Source organism: Arachis hypogaea, chromosome 5 (genome assembly GCF_003086295.3).
Source record: "Arachis hypogaea cultivar Tifrunner chromosome 5, arahy.Tifrunner.gnm2.J5K5, whole genome shotgun sequence".
Taxonomy (NCBI): domain Eukaryota; kingdom Viridiplantae; phylum Streptophyta; class Magnoliopsida; order Fabales; family Fabaceae; genus Arachis; species Arachis hypogaea.
Window position 1 is genome coordinate 16774602 of NC_092040.1, and position 17430 is coordinate 16792031.

Below are 17430 nucleotides of genomic sequence, written 5' to 3' on the forward strand. Positions count from 1 at the left end.
GTGTATTTACTACAGAAGGCTCAATACAGCCACCAGAAAGAATCATTTTCCTTTACCATTCATAGACCAGATGCTAGAGAGACTAGCAGGTCATGAATACTATTGCTTTTTGGAGGGCTACTCAGGTTACAACCAAATTACAGTAGATCCTCAAGATCAAGAGAAAATAGCATTCACATGTCCATCTGGGGTATTCGCCTACAGAAGGATGCTATTTGGTCTGTGCAATGCACCTGCTACCTTTCAGAGATGCATACTCTCTATCTTCTCTGATATGGTAGAGAAATTCTTGGAAGTCTTCATGGATGACTTCTCAGTATTTGGAGACTTATTCATCTCCTGTCTTGACCATCTAGCACTTATTCTAAAAATATGCCAAGAGACTAACCTGGTTTTAAATTGGGAAAAATGTCACTTTATGGTGACTGAAGGAATTGTCCTTGGGCACAAAATTGTGAACAAGGGGATAGAAGTGGATCAAACTAAAGTGGAGGTAATTGAAAAATTACCACCACCTGCCAATGTTAAGGCAATCAGAAGCTTTCTAGGGCATGAAAGATTCTATAGGAGGTTTATGAAGGATTTTTCGAAAATTGCCAAGCCTTTGAGCAATCTGCTAGCTACTGATGGACCATTTGTCTTTGACACAAAGTGTTTGCAGGCCTTTGAGACTCTGAAAGCTAAGCTGGTCACAGCACCAGTCATTTCTGTACCAGACTGGACATTACCATTTGAACTAATGTGTGATGCAAGTGACCATGCCATTGGTGCAGTATTGGGATAGAGGCATGACAAGCTTCTACATGTCATTTACTATGCTAGACATGTTTTAAATGACGCCCAAAAGAATTACACAACTACAGAAAAAGAGTTGCTTGCGGTGGTTTATGCCATTGACAAGTTTAGATCTTATTTAGTAGGATCAAAAGTGATTGTGTACACTAACCATGCTGCTCTTAAATATCTCCTTACAAAGCAGGATTCAAAACCCAGACTCATAAGGTGGGTGTTGCTTCTGCAAGAGTTTGATATAGAAATAAGAGACAGAAAAGGGACAGAGAACCAAGTAGCTGGTCACCTGTCCCGGATAAAATCAGTAGTAGGAGCGTCCCTCCCTCCTACTGAGATCTCAGAAACCTTTCCAGATGAGCAACTCTTTGCCATTTAGGAAGTACCATGGTTTGCAGACATTGCAAACTATAAAGCTGTGAGATTCGTACCCAAGGAGTACAGTAAGATGCAAACGAAAAAATTGATTTCTGATGCAAAGTACTACTTGTGGGATGAACTATATCTCTTTAAGACATGTGCAGATGGAATAATCCGTAGATGTGTGCCCAGAGAAGAGGCACAGAAAATTCTATGGCATTGCCATGGATCATAATATGGAGGACATTTCGGAGGTGAGCGAACAGCTATAAAGGTTCTTCAGTCTGGCTTCTACTGGCCTACTCTCTATAGAGATTCCCGAGAGTTTATATGTAACTGTGACAGTTGCCAGAGAGCTGGTAACCTGCCTCACGGTTATGCCATGCCTCAACAAGGGATCTTAGAGATTGAGTTGTTTGATGTATGGGGTATTGACTTCATGGGGCCTTTCCCACCATCATACTCAAACACTTATATTCTGGTGGCAGTAGTCTATGTATCTAAATGGGTAGAAGCAATTGCAATGCCCACTAATGATACTAAGACCGTGCTGAAGTTCCCCCGAAAGCATATATCCAGCCGGGTTGGTGTCCCTAGAATATTAATCAGTGATGGAGGCACTCATTTCTGCAATAAACAGCTTGACTCTGCTCTGGTCCGATATGGAATTAACCACAAGGTGGCAACTCCGTATCATACACAGACAAATGGGCAGGCTGAAGTCTCAAATAAAGAACTAAAATGAATCTAGGAACGAACTGTAAGTACCCGTAGAAGGGATTGGGCAAGAAGTTTGGACGATGCTCTGTGGGCATACAGAACAACATTCAAGACTTCTATAGGGATTTCTCCATACCAGCTTGTGTATGGCAAGACCTATCATCTGCCAGTGGAACTGGAACACAAGGCCTACTGGGTAACCAGATTCCTAAACCTTGATGCTAAGTTAGCTGGAGAGAAGAGATTACTCCAGCTAAATGAGCTAGAGGAGTTCAGACTCAATGCTTTCGAAAATGCCAAAATTTACAAAGAGAAAGCAAAAAGGTGGCATGACAAAAAGCTATCATCTAGAGCCTTTGAGCCAGGACAAAAAGTCCTGCTGTTCAATTCTAGGCTCAGATTGTTCCCTGGGAAATTGAAATCCCAGTGGAAAGGTCCATATGTGATTACAGGTGTGTCACCATATGGATTTGTAGAGCTTCATGATATTGACTCTGATAAAAAGTTCATTGTTAATGGGCAGAGAGTCAAATATTATCTTGAAGGCAATATTGAGCAGAAATGCTCCAAACTGAGACTGGATTAAAGCTCAGTTCAGTCCAGCTAAAGACAATATAGAAGTGCTTGCTGGGAGGCAACCAAGCCATTAGCAAGGATTTTTGTTATTTAAATAATAATTATAGGAGTTTGATACAATTTATGGTCAAATACAGACGTTTACAGAGTTACGGCAGAGTTCTGAGCATAAAAATAGAGAAAAAGAGCTCACTGGCATAAAAACGCCAGTAATAAGGCATTCTAGGCGTTAAACGCTAGAATGGGTATCATTTTGGGTGCTTAACGCCGGAATGCTGGGCGTTTAGAAAAATGCCCAGTGACAAAAGATTTCTGGCGTTTAAACGCCAGTGTACCTGGCTGGGCATTAAATGCCCAGATTGGCCAGCAGATGGGTGTTAAATGCCAGAATGGATACCATTCTGGGCGTTTAACGCCAGAAAAGCATGGGAGGGGAATTTCGTTCCCAATTCAATTTTTTTCAAATTTTCTTGTTTTAATTCATAATTTTCTACATAAACACATTACAAATCCTCATCTTTCAAAATCCATTTTTGAAAAAAAATTAATTAATTATCTTATAAATCCTTTGCAAATCTTTTTCAAATCTTTTTAAAACTCATTCATCTTTCCAAATTCTTTCCATTTTTTTTCAAATCATCCATATTACCTCCTATTTCTTAGATGCATTAACAAATTTCAAATTCAATTTCCCCAAATCTTTTCCATATCTTTCAAAATTTTAAAATCCTATCTTTTTCATATCATGTTTCTCTTTTACCAATCATATCTTTCTCAAAAATTTTGAAACCCACGCCCTCCCTTTTATATCCCATTCGGCCATCCCCATTCATTCACCATTCAAATCCTTCTCTCCTTCTTTCCCTCTTCCTTCCTTTGTTTTGCTTGAGGACATGCAAACCTCTAAGTTTGGTGTATTTTTTCATGATCACTGAGCTAAAATCACCAAGATCATGCCCCTAAAGGAAAACAAACCACTCCAAGAGGCAAGAAAGAGAACAATCCAAAACCTTGGATGCATGAGAGATTCTGCACCAAAGAACATGCAGACCATTACTTCAAAATCACATGCAGAAGATCAGTGATCCCGGAAGTTAAATTCGATCTGAAAGAAGATGAATATCCAGAGATCCAAGAGCAGATTCGAAATAGAGGCTGGAAAATCCTAGCTAATCCTGAGATGAATGTGGGAAGAAACATGGTCCAGGAATTCTATGCAAATCTATGGCCAATAGATAAGCAAAGAATGGAGGGAGCTGTCTTCCACACCTTTTGGACTATAGTCAGGGGGAAGATTATTTACTTTCACCTGGACAAAATAAGAGAAGTCCTCAAACTTCCTCAACTGCAAGATGATCTAGAATCCTTTAATAGGAGAATGGCTAAAGATAAAAAGCTGGATCAAGTTCTAGAGGACATATGCCTCCCTGGAACCAAGTGGATAACCAACACAAAAGGTGTCCCAAACTAACTAAAGAGGGGAGATCTCAAATCAGTTGCTAAGGGCTGGCTGGATTTTATTGGGTATTCTATACTTCCCACAAGTAACCGTTCTAAAGTTACTATAAAAAGGGCAGTGATGATTCACTGTATTATGTTGGGAAGAGAGGTGGAGGTTCATCAGCTAATTCCTTGTGAAATATACACAATTGCACAAAAGAAATCTACTGAGGCCAAATTGGCTTACCCAAGTGGTATGCGAAATCGTGATCTCACACACTTTCTTCACAACTCCACGTAGCTGACCAGCAAGTGCAATGGGTCGTCCAAGTAATACCTTACGTGAGTAAGGGTCGATCCCACAGAGATTGTCGGCTTGAAGCAAGCTATGGTCATCTTGTAAATCTCAGTCAGGCAGATTCAAATGGTTATGGGATTTTGATAATTAAAAGACAGATAAAACATAAAATAGGATAGAGTTACTTATGTAATTCATTGGGAGGAATTTCAGATAAGCATATAGAGATGCCTTGTTCCTTTTGAATCCCTGCTTTCCTACTACTTTCATCCAGTCATGCGTACTCCTTTCCATGGCAAGTTGTATGTTGGGGGATAACCGTTGTCAATGGCTACCATCCGTCTTCTCAGTGAAAATGGTCCGGCTACGGGTTACGTAGAGCTAATCATCTATCGGTTCTCACTTGTGTTGGAATAAGATCCAATGATCCTTTTGCGCACTGTCACTATGCCCAACACTCGCGAGTTTGAAGCTCGTCACAGTCATCCCATCCCAGATCCTACTCGGAATACCACAGACAAGGTTTAGACTTTTCGGATCTCAAGAATGCTGCCAATTGATTCTAGCTTATACCACGAAGACTCTGATCTCACGGAATGGAAGCCTCTATTGTCGGGAGAGGCAACCATGCGTCGTGGACTAGGAGGCCAAGAGATATACATTTAAGCTTGTTTTAGGTAGAACGGAAGTGGTTGTCAGGCACGCATTCAAAAGTGAGAATGGTGATGAGTGTCATTTGATCATCACATTCATCATGTTGAAGTGCGAATGAATATCTTAGAACAAGAATAAGCTTGAATTGAATAGAAAACAGTAGTAATTGCATTAATTCATGAGGAACAGCAGAGCTCCACACCTTAATATATGAGGTGTAGAAACTCCAGCGTTGAAAATACATAAGTGATGAAGGTCCAGGCATGGCCAATTGGGTAGCCCCCTAAACGTGATCAATAGATCAACAATGATACAAAGATAGTCTCAAAAATGATCTAAAGATCTCCCGATGAAAATACAATAGAAAAAGGCCCTATTTATAATGACTAGTAACCTAAGGTTTACAGAGATAAGTAAATGATACAGAAATCAACTTCTGGGGCCCACATGGTGTGTGCTTGGGCTGAGCATTGAAGCTTTTATGTGCATAGGCTTTTCTTGGAGTTAAATGCCAACTCTGGTGCCAGTTTGGGCATTTAACTCCAGCTTTTATGCCAGTTCTGGCGTTTAACGCCATAAAAGGCTAGAATGTTGACGTTAAAACGCCAGTTTGCATTACCAAAACTCGAGCAAAGTATGGACTGTTATATATTTCTGGAAAGCCCAAGATGTCTACTTTCCAACGAAATTGAGTGCTTGCCAATTGGGCTTCTGTAGCTCTAGAAAATTCATTTCGAGTGCAGGGAGGTCAGAATCCAACAACATCTGCAGTCCTTTTTCAGCCTCTGAATCAGATTTTTGCTCAGGTCCCTCAATTTCAGCCAGAAAATACCTGAAATCACAGAAAAACACACAAACTCATAGTAAAGTCCAGAAATGTGATTTTTGCATAAAAACTAATAATTATATACTAAAAACTAACTAAATCATACTAAAAACTACCTAAAAATAATGCCAAAAAGCGTATAAATTATCCGCTCATCACAATACCAAACTTAAATTGTTGCTTGTCCCCAAGCAACTGAAAACAAAATAGAATAAAAGAAGAGAAATACAATAAATTCCAAAATATCAATGAAGCTTAGCTCCAATTAGATGAGCGGGACTAGTAGCTTTTTGCTTCTGAACAGTTTTGACATCTCACTTTATCCTTTGAAGTTCAGAATGATTGGCATCTCTAGGAATTCAGAATTAAAATAGTGTTATTGATTCTCCTAGTTTAGTATGTTGATTCTTGAACACAGCTACTTTATGAGTCTTGGTCGTGACCCTAAGCACTTTGTTTTCCAGTATTACCACCGGATACATAAATGCCACAGACACATAACTGGGTGAACCTTTTCAGATTGTGACTCAGCTTTGCTAAAGTCCCCAGTTAGAGGTGTCCAGAGTTCTTAAGCACACTCTTTTTACTTGGGATCATGACTTTAACCACTCAGTCTCAAGTTTTTCACTTAGACCTTCATGACACAAGCACATGGTTAGGGATAGCTTGATTTAGCCGCTTAGGCCAGGATTTTATTCCTTTGGGCCCTCCTATCCATTAATGCTCAAAGACTTGGATCCATTTTACCCTTGCCTTTTGGTTTAAAGGGCTATTGGGCTTTTCTGCTTGCTTTTTCTTTTTCTTTCTTTTTCTTTTTCGCCATTTTTTTTGCAAGTTTTGTTATTCACTGCTTTTTCTTGCTTCAAGAATCAATTTTATGATTTTTCAGATTATAAATAACATTTCTCTTTTTTCATCATTCTTTCAAGAGCCAACAATTTTAACATTCATAAACTTCACTATCAAAATTATGTACTGTTCAAGCATTCATTCAGAAAACAAAAAGTATTGCCACCACATCAAAATAATCAAACTAATTTCAAGATAAATTTCAAAATTCAAGTACTTCTTGTTCTTTTGTAATTAGGCACATTTTTCATTTAAGAAAGGTGAAGGATTCATAGGATATTCATAGCCTTAAGACATAGATACTAGACACTAATGATCATGTAATGAAGACACAAACATAGATAGCACATAAAGCATAAAAATTGAAAAACAGAAAGATAAGAACAAGGAAATCAAAGAACGGGTCCACCTTAGTGATGGCAGCTAGTTCTTCCTCTTGAAGATCCAATGGAACGCTTGAGCTCCTCTATGTCTCTTCCTTGCCTTTGTTGCTCTTCCCTTATGGCTATTTGATCCTCTCTAATTTCATGGAGAATAATGGAGTGCTCTTGGTGCTCCATCCTTAGTTGCTCCATATTGGAACTCAAATCTCCCAAAGAGGTGTTGAGTTGCTCCTAATAGTTGTGTGGAGGAAAATGCATCCATTGAGGCATCTCATGGATTTCTTGATGATGGACTTCCTCATGCTCTTGTTGAGGTCCATGAGTGGGCTCTCTTATTTGCTCCATCCTCTTTTTAGTGATGGGCTTGTCCTCTTCAATGAGGATGTCTTCTCCTATGACAACTCCAGCTAAATTGCATAGGTGACAGATGAGATGAGGAAAGGCTAATGGTGGACGAAATTGTGATCACTATTCTTTAAGTTGTACTTTTATGGAATTTGAAATTGGCACGAGTGGACACAACTCCGTTCAACTAACCAGCAAGTGTACTGGGTCGTCCAAGTAATAAACCTTACGCGAGTAAGGGTCGATCCCACAGAGATTGTTGGTATGAAGCAAGCTATGGCCACCTTGTAAATCTCAGTTAGGCAGATAAAATTATGGAGTTTAGAAAATCAAATAATAAAAAGAAATAATAAAAGGGATACTTATGCAGATTCATTGGTGGGAATTTCAGATAAGCATATGGAGATACTGCATGGCTCACGGACGCCTGCTTTCCTACTGCTTCAACTCAATCCTTCTTACTCCTTTCCATGGCAAGCTGTGTATAAAGGTTCACTGTTCGACGATGGCTACTTTGAATCCTCTCGGGAAAATGATCCTCTGCGGCTGTCACTCGCATGGCTAATCGTCTGGAGGCATCACCTGGCCGAAGGCTACATCCCATCCTCGCAGTGAAAACTACGCTCACGCGCTCTGTCACAGCGCGGCTAATCACTGGTTGGTTCCCGCTCCTACTGGAATAGAATCCCTTGATTCTTTTGCGTCTGTCACTAACGCCCAGCACTTGCGAGTCTGAAGCACGTCACAGTCATTCATTACCGGAATCCTACTCGGAATACCACAGACAAGGTTAGACTTTCCGGATTCCCAGGATCCTACTCGGAATACCACAGACAAGGTGAGACTTTCCAGATCCTCATAAATGCCGCCATCTATCTAGCTTATACCACGAAAATTCTGTTGGGGAATCTAAGAGATACACATTCAAGCTCTGTTGCATGTAGAACGGAAGTGGTTGTCAATCACGTGCGTTCATAAGTGAGAATGATAATGAGCGTCACTTAATCATTACATTCATCATGTTCTTGGGTATGAATGAATATCTTGGAATAAGAATAAGAGAGATTTGAATAAAAGAAAATAGAATTGCATTAATACTTGAGGTACAGCAGAGCTCCACACCCTTAATCTATGGTGTGCAGAAACTCCACCGTTGAAAATACATAAGTAAAAGGTTCAGGCATGGCCGAATGGCCAGCCCCCCTAAACGTGCTCTATGGCCTCCTAAGATGAAGAATAATACAAAACTGAGACCAAAGATCAAACGTGGTCAAAAGACATCTAATACAATAGTTAAATGTTCTATTTATAATAAACTAGCTCCTAGGGTTTACATGAGTAGGTAATTGATGCATAAATCCACTTCCGGGGCCCACTTGGTGTATGTTTGGGCTGAGCTTGATCAATCCACGAGCTGAGGCTCCTCCTGGAGTTGAACTCCGAGTTATGACGTGTTTTGGGCGTTCAACTCCGGATCATGACGTTTTTCTGGCGTTTAACTCCAGACAGCAGCATGTACTTGGCGTTCAACGCCAAGTTACGTCGTCAATTTACGAATGAAGTATGGACTATTATATATTGCTGGAAAGCTCTGGATGTCTACTTTCCAACGCCATTGAGAGCGCGCCAATTTTTAAGTTCTGTAGCTCCAGAAAATCCATTTCGAGTGCAGGGAGGTCAGATTCCAACAGCATCAGCAGTCCTTTTGTCAGCCTTTTTTAGAGTTTTGCTCAAGTCCCTCAATTTCATCCAGAAATTACCTGAAATCACAGAAAAACACACAAACTCATAGTAAAGTCCAGAAATGTGAATTTAACATAAAAACTAGTGAAAACATCCCTAAAAGTAGCTCAAACTTACTAAAAACTACCTAGAAACAATGCCAAAAAGCGTATAAATTATCCGCTCATCACAACACCAAACTTAAATTGTTGCTTGTCCCCAAGCAACTGAAAATCAAATAGGATAAAAAGAAGAGAATATACTATAAATTCCAGAATATCAATGAATATTAATTTAATTAGATGAGCGGGACTTGTAGCTTTTTGCTTCTGAACAGTTTTGGCATCTCACTTTTTCCTTTGTAGTTCAGAGTGATTGGCGTCTCTTAGGAACTTTAGAATTTGGGATAGTGTTATTGACTTTCCTAGTTAAGCATGTTGATTCTTGAACGCAGCTACTTATGAGTCTTGGCCGTGGCCCTAAGCACTTTGTTTTCCAGTATTACCACCAGATACACAAATGCCACAGACACATGACTGGGTGAACCTTTTCAGATTGTGACTTAGCTTTGCTAGAGTCCCCAGTCAGTGGTGTCCAGAGCTCTTAAGCACACTCTTTTGCTTTGGATCACGACTTTAACCACTCAGTCTCAAGCTTTTCACTTGGACCTTCATGACACAAGCACATGGTTAGGGACAGCTTGATTTAGCCACTTAGGCCTGGATTTTATTTCCTTGGGCCCTCCTATCCATTGATGCTCAAAGCCTTGGATCCTTTTTACCCTTGCCTTTTGGTTTTAAGGGCTATTGGCTTTTTCTGCTTGCTTTTTCTTTTTCTTTCTATTATTTTTTTCGCCACTTTTTTTTTCGCAAGCTTCCTTTTTCACTGCTTTTTCTTGCTTCAAGAATCAATTTCATGATTTTTTTCAGATCATCAATAACATTTCTCTTTGTTCATCATTCTTTCAAGAGCCAACAATTTTAACACTCATAAACAACAATATCAAAAGACATATGCACTGTTCAATCATTCATTCAGAAAACAAAAAGTGTTGTCACCACATCAATATAATTAAATTAAATTCAAGGATAAATTCGAAATTCATGTACTTCTCGTTCTTTTGAATTAAAACATTTTTCATTTAAGAGAGGTGGAGGACTAATGGATTTTATTCATAGCTTTAAGGCATGATTACATACTAATGATCATGAAGTAAAGACACAAAACATAGATAAACACAACATTAAAAACCGAAAACAGAAAGAAATAAAGAACAAGGAATGAATCCACCTTTAGTGGCGTCTTCTTCTTGAAGGTCCAACAATGTCCTTAAGCTCTTCTATGTCCCTTCCTTGCCTTTGTTGCTCCTCCCTCATTGCTCTTTGATCTTCTCTTATTTCTTGGAGAATGATGGAGTGCTCATGATGTTCCACCCTTAATTGTTCCACATTGTGGCTCAAATCTTCTAAGGAGGTGTTGAGTTGCTCCCAATAGTTGTTGGGAGGAAAGTGCATCCCTTGAGGCATCTCAGGGATTTCTTGATTTGCAGCCACATGTTCTACCACTGAGCTATGACGGCTTTATATGAGTCTTTCCATCTCCCAAGACTCAGAGGTGGAAGCTTTTGTCTTCCCTTTGAGGTTTCTCTGGCCTTAGGTGCCATTAATGGTAATGGAAAAGCAAAAAAGCTATGCTTTTACCACACCAAACTTAAAATATTGCTCGCCCTCGAGCAAGAGAAGAAAGAAGAGAGGAAGAAGAAGAAGAAGAAAATAGAGGTGAGTGAGGGGAGATGGATTCGGCTATAAGGGTGGGATTGGGTGGGAAAGAGAAGTTGAATTGTAAAGGTAGGTGGGGTGTATTGGGAAAGAGTGGATAGATGTAGGTGGTGAATGAAAAACAGAAGGGATGACCATCGAAAGAGAGAGGGCGAGGTAGGTGGGGATCCTGTGAGGTCCACAGATCCTGAGGTGTCAAGGAATTCCATCCCTGCACCAAATAGGCATGTAAAATGCCTTTGCACACCATTCTGGCGTTTAAACGCCCATTGGTGCACATTCTGGGCGTTCAACGCCCATGTAAAGCATGTTTCTGGCGTTGAACGCCAGTTTCATGCTTGTTACTGGCGTTCAGCGCCAGTTTTTCCTCTCTGGGCACATTCCTGGCATTCAGCGCCAGGATGTTGCTTGTTTCTGGCGTTCAGCGCCAGAATGGTGCTCTGTTCTGGCGTTGAACGCCGGCCAGATGCATCTTACTGGCGTTGAACGCCAGCCTGTGCGTCCTCCAGGGTGAAAAATATTTTTCTTCTATTTTTGACTCTGTTTTTAATTTTTTTGATTTTTTCGTGCCTCCTCATGATCATGTACCTAATAAAACACAAAATAACAATAAAATAAAAATTAGATAATTAAAATTGGGTTGCCTCCCAACAAGCGCTTCTTTAATGTCAATAGCTTGACAGTGGCTCTCATGGAGCCACAAGGTGATCAGGTCAATGTTAGTGTGGTCCCAACACCAAACTTAGAGTTTGGATATGGGGTCTTAACACCAAACTTAGAGTTTGACTGTGTGGGCTCTTCTTGACTCTGAACTGAGAGAAGCTCTTCATGCTTACTCTCTTTTGTCACAGAGGGATGGCCATGTGCCTTAAACACAAGGTAGTCCCCATTCAATTGAAGGACTAACTCACCTCTGTTGACATCTATCACAGCTCCTGCTGTGGCTAGGAAAGGTCTTCCAAGGATGATGCAATCATCCTCTTCCTTCCTAGTGTCTAATATTATGAAATCAGCAGGGATGTAAAGGCCTTCAACCTTTACTAACACGTCCTCTACTATTCCATAAGCTTGTCTCAATGACTTATCTGCCAATTGTAATGAGAACAAGGCAGGTTGTACCTCAATGATCCCTAGCTTCTCCATTACAGAGAGTGGCATAAGATTTATCCCTGACCCCAGATCACATAGAGCGTTTTCAAAGCTCATGGTGCCTATGGTACAAGGTATTAAGAACTTGCCAGGATCTTGTTTCTTTTGAGGTAGAGTTTTCTGAATCCAAGTATCCAGTTCACTAATGAGCAAGGGAGGTTCACTTTCCCAAGTCTCATTACCAAACAACTTGGCATTCAGCTTCATGATAGCTCCTAAGTATTGAGCAACTTGCTCTCCAGTCATATCTTCATCCTCTTCAGAGGATGAATAGTCTTCAGAGCTCATGAATGGCAAAAGGAGATTTAATGGAATCTCTATGGTCTCTGTATGAGCCTCAGATTCCTTTGGATCCTTTATAGGAAACTCCTTCTTGCTTGAGGGACGTCCCAGGAGGTCTTCCTCACTAGGATTTTCGTCCTCTTCCTCCCTTGTGCATTCAGCCACATTGATCACATCAATGGCCTTGCACTCTCCTTTTGGATTTTCTTCTGTATTGCTTGGGAGAATACTGGGAGGAGTTTCAATAACTTTCTTACTCAGCTGGCCCACTTGTGCCTCCAAATTTCTAATGGAGGATCTTGTTTCATTCATGAAACTGAAAGTGGCCTTGGACAGATCAGAGACTATATTGGCTAAATTAGAAGTATTTTGTTCAGAAATCTCTGTCTGCTGCTGAGAAGATGATGGATATGGCTTGCTATTGCTTAGCCTATTGCGTCCACCATTGTTAAAGCCTTGTTGAGGCTGTTGTTGATCCTTCCAGGAGAAATTTGGATGATTTCTCCATGATGGGTGATGAGCGGATATTTTATACGCTTTTTGGGGGTAATTTCATGTAGATTTTAGTATGTTTTAATTAATTTTAGTAGAATATTATTAGTTTTTAGGCAAAAATCATATTTCTAGACTTTACTATGAGTTTGTGTGTTTTTCTGTGATTTCAGGTATTTTCTGGCTGAAATTGAGGGAGCTGAGCAAAAATCTGAGTTAGGCTGAAAAAGGACTGCTGATGCTGTTGGATTCTGACCTCTCTGCACTCGAAATAGATTTTTTGGAGCTACAGGAGTCCAATTGGCGTGCTCTCAACGGCGTTGGAAAGTAGACATCCAGGGCTTTCCAGCAATATATAATAGTCCATACTTTGTGCGAAGATAGACGACGTAACTTGGCGTTGAACGCCAAGTACATGCTGCTGTCTGGAGTTAAACGCCAGAAAAACGTCATGATCCGGAGTTGAACGCCCAAAACACGTTATAACTTGGAGTTCAACTCCAAGAAAGGCCTCAACTCGTGGATAGCTTTAGTCTCAGCCCTAGCATATACCAAGTGGGCCCCAGAAGTGGATTTCTGCACCTATTATCTTAGTTTACTCATATTCTGTAAACCTAGGTTACTAGTTTACTATTTAAACAACTTTTAGAGACTTATCTTGTACCTCATGACATTTTCAGATTTGAATTACATACTTTGTGACGGCATGAGTCTCTAAACTCCATTGTTGGGGGTGAGGAGCTCTGCAGCGTCTCGATGATTTAATACAATTCCTTTGTTTTCCATTCAAACACGCTTGTTCTTATCTAAGATGTTCAATTGCGCTTAATTATGGAGAAGATTGAATGAATATCTCTTAGATTCCTTAATCAGAATCTTCGTGGTATAAGCCGGATTGATGGCGGCATTCATGAGAATCCGGAAAGTCTAAACCTTGTCTGTGGTATTCCGAGTAAGATTCTGGGATTGAATGACTGTGACGAGCTTCAAACTCCTGAAGGCTGGGCGTTAGTGACAGACGCAAAAGAATCAATGGATTCTACTCCAACCTGATTGAGAACCGACAGATGATTAGCCGTGCTGTGACAGAGCATAGGAACGTTTTCACTGAGAGGATGGGAGGTAGCCATTGACAACGGTGACACCCTACATAGAGCTTGCCATGGAAGGAACCCTGCGTGTGAGAAAAGGATTTTAGGGAAAAGTTGAGAATCAGAGGGCAAAGCATCTCCAAAACTCCAACATATTCTCCATCAATAAAGTAAAAATTCCTTATTCCAAATACTTTGACTTCTTATCATTAAAACGAATTAATCTTATTGGCATCCTGACTAGGATTAATAAAATAAACATTGATTGCTTCAAACCAATAATCTCCGTGGGATCGACCCTTACTCACGTAAGGTATTACTTGGATGACCCAGTGCACTTGCTGGTTAGTTGTGCGAATTACAAATTCGTGCACCAATGGGTTATAGGTGTTTCCATATGGTTCACCCATGTAATTAACCTCTGCCATGGCAGGGTTCTCAGGATCATAAGCTTCTTCAGAAGCTACCTCTCTAGTACTGTTGGATGCATGTTGCAATCCATTCAGATTTTGAGAGATCATGTTGACCTGTTGAGTCAACACTTTATTCTGAGCCAATATGGCATTCAGAGCATCTATTTCAAGAACTCCTTTCTTCTGAGGTATCCCATTATTCACGGAATTCCTCTCAGAGGTATACATGAACTGGTTGTTTGCAACCATGTCAATGAGTTCTTGAGCCTCTTCAGGCGTTTTCTTCAGGTGAATAGATCCACCTGCAGAATGGTCCAATGACATTTTCGAAAATTCAGAGAGACCATAATAGAATATATCTAATAGGGTCCATTCTGAAAACATGTCAGATGGACATCTTTTAGTCAACTGCTTGTATCTTTCCCAAGCTTCATAGAGGGATTCACCATCTTTTTGTTTGAAGGTTTGAACATCCACTCTCAGCTTGCTCAGCTTTTGAGGAGGAAAGAATTTATCTAAGAAGGCAGTGACCAGCTTATCCCAGGAGTCCAGGCTATCCTTAGGTTGTGAATCCAACCATATTCTAGCTCTGTCTCTTACAGCAAAAGGGAAAAGCATGAGTCTGTAGACTTCAGGATCAACTCCATTCGTCTTTACAGTCTCACAGATCTGCAAGAACTCAGTTAAAAACTGATAAGGATCTTCAGATGGAAGTCCATAAAACTTGCAGTTTTGTTGCATTAAAGCAACTAGCTGGGGTTTCAGCTCAAAGTTATTGGCTCCAATGGCAGGAATGGAGATGCTTCTTCCATCAAACTTGGACGTTGGCTTTGTGAAGTCACCAAGCATTCTCCTTGCATTATTATTATTATTTTCGGCTGCCATCTCCTTCTCTTGTTCGAAAATTTCTGAAAGGTTATTTCTGGATTGTTGTAATTTAGCATCTCTTAATTTTCTCTTCAGAGTCCTTTCAGGTTCTGGATCAATTTCAACAAGAGTGCCTTTTTCCCTGTTCCTGATCATATGAAAGAGAAGAAAACAAGAAAAGAAAGAAGAATCCTCTATGTCACAGTATAGAGATTCCTTTATGTTAGTAGAAGAAGAAAGGGGTAGAAGAATCCAAATACAAGGGATATAAGAAGTTCGGATTCTTAGATGAAGAGAGGTGAAGAGAAGTGTTAGTAATTAATTAATTAAATAGAATAAGAGAAGAGAAGAGAAATTTCGAAAATAATTTTTGAAAAAGGGGTTAGTATTTTCGAAAATTAAAGATGAATTAAAATTAAAATTAAAACTTGAAACAATTAGTTAATTAAAAGGAATTTTTGAAAAATGAGAGAGAGGTATTTTCGAAAATTAGAGAGGGAAAAGTAGTTAGGTGGTTTTGAAAAAGATAAGAAACAAACAAAAAGTTGGTTAGTTGATTGAAAAAGATTTGAAATCAAATTTTGAAAAAGATAAAAAGATAAGAAGTTAGATAAGATATTTTGAAATCAAATTTTGAAAAAGATAAAATTTTTGAAAAAGATAAGATAAAAGATAAAATAAAAGTTTTAAGAAAAAGATATTTTGAAAAAGATTTAATTTTTAAAAAGACTTAACTAACAAGAAACTACAAGATAAGATTCTAGAATTTAAAGATTGAACCTTTCTTAACAAGAAAGTAACAAACTTCAAATTTTTGAACCAATCACATTAATTGTTAGCTAATTTTCGAAAATTTAGACATAAAAGCTAAGAAAAAGATTTTTGAAAAATACTTTTTAAAATTTTCGAAAATAATAAAAAAATGAAAAAGATATGACTTTTGAAAAAGATTTTGAAAAGATAAGATTTTTAAAATTGAAATTTTGACTTGACTTGTAAGAAACAACTAATTTTTAAAAATTTTTGACCAAGTCAACCCAAAATTTCGAAAATTTGGAGGGAAATAAGGAAAAGATATTTTTTTGATTTTTGAATTTTTAATTATGAGAGAGAAAAACAACAAAAATATTTAATGCATGAAATTTTTAGATCAAAACAATGAATGCATGCAAGAATGCTATGAATGTCAAGATGAACACCAAGAACACTTTTGAAGATCATGATGAACATCAAGAACATAATTTTGAAAAAATTTTTGATGCAAAGAAAACATGCAAGACACTAAACTTAGAAATCTTTAATGTATGAAAAATATGAATGCAAAGATGCACATGAAAAACAAGAAAAGACACAAAGCAAGAAATCATCAAGATCAAACAAGAAGACTTGTCAAGAACAACTTGAAGATCATGAAGAACACTATGAATGCATGAGATTTTCGAAAAAAATGCAAGAAAAATTTTAAAAACATGCAATTGACACCAAACTTAAAAATTAACACAAGACTCAAACAAGAAACACAAAATATTTTTTTATTTTTATGATTTTCTATTTTTTTGTATTTTTATTAATTTTTTTCGAAAAACAGTTTTGGAAAAACGAAAAATAAAAGAAAAATTTTTGAAAAAGATTTTTGAAAAGAAAATTACCTAATCTGAGCAACAAGATGAACCGTCAGTTGTCCATACTCGAACAATTCCCGGCAACGGCGCCAAAAACTTGGTGGACGAAATTGTGATCACTATTCTTTAAGTTGTACTTTTATGGAATTTGAAATTGGCACGAGTGGACACAACTCCGTTCAACTAACCAGAAAGTGTACTGGGTCGTCCAAGTAATAAACCTTACGCGAGTAAGGGTCGATCCCACAGAGATTGTTGGTATGAAGCAAGCTATGGTCACCTTGTAAATCTCAGTTAGGCAGATAAAATTATGGAGTTTAGAAAATCAAATAATAAAAAGAAATAATAAAAGGGATACTTATGCAGATTCATTGGTGGGAATTTCAGATAAGCATATGGAGATACTGCATGGCTCACAGACGCCTGCTTTCCTACTGCTTCAACTCAATCCTTCTTACTCCTTTCCATGGCAAGCTGTGTATAGGGGTTCACCGTTCGACGATGGCTACTTTGAATCCTCTCGGGAAAATGATCCTCTGCGGCTGTCACTCGCATGGCTAATCGTCTGGAGGCATCACCTGGCCGAAGGCTACATCCCATCCTCGCAGTGAAAACTACGCTCACGCGCTCTGTCACAGCGCGGCTAATCACTGGTTGGTTCCCACTCCTACTGGAATAGAATCCCTTGATTCTTTTGCGTCTGTCACTAACGCCCAGCACTTGCGAGTCTGAAGCACGTCACAGTCATTCATTACCGGAATCCTACTCGGAATA

At 39.0% G+C, this 17430-nt stretch overlaps 1 non-coding gene across 1 annotated transcript; it reads left to right on the plus strand.

The window, feature by feature from the left end:
- Positions 1–14549: 14549 nt before the first annotated feature.
- On the plus strand, positions 14550–14653 carry LOC112804202 (small nucleolar RNA R71). The gene has a single exon (XR_003202821.1). It is a non-coding gene; the product is annotated as a small nucleolar RNA R71 (small nucleolar RNA).
- Positions 14654–17430: the final 2777 nt, after the last annotated feature.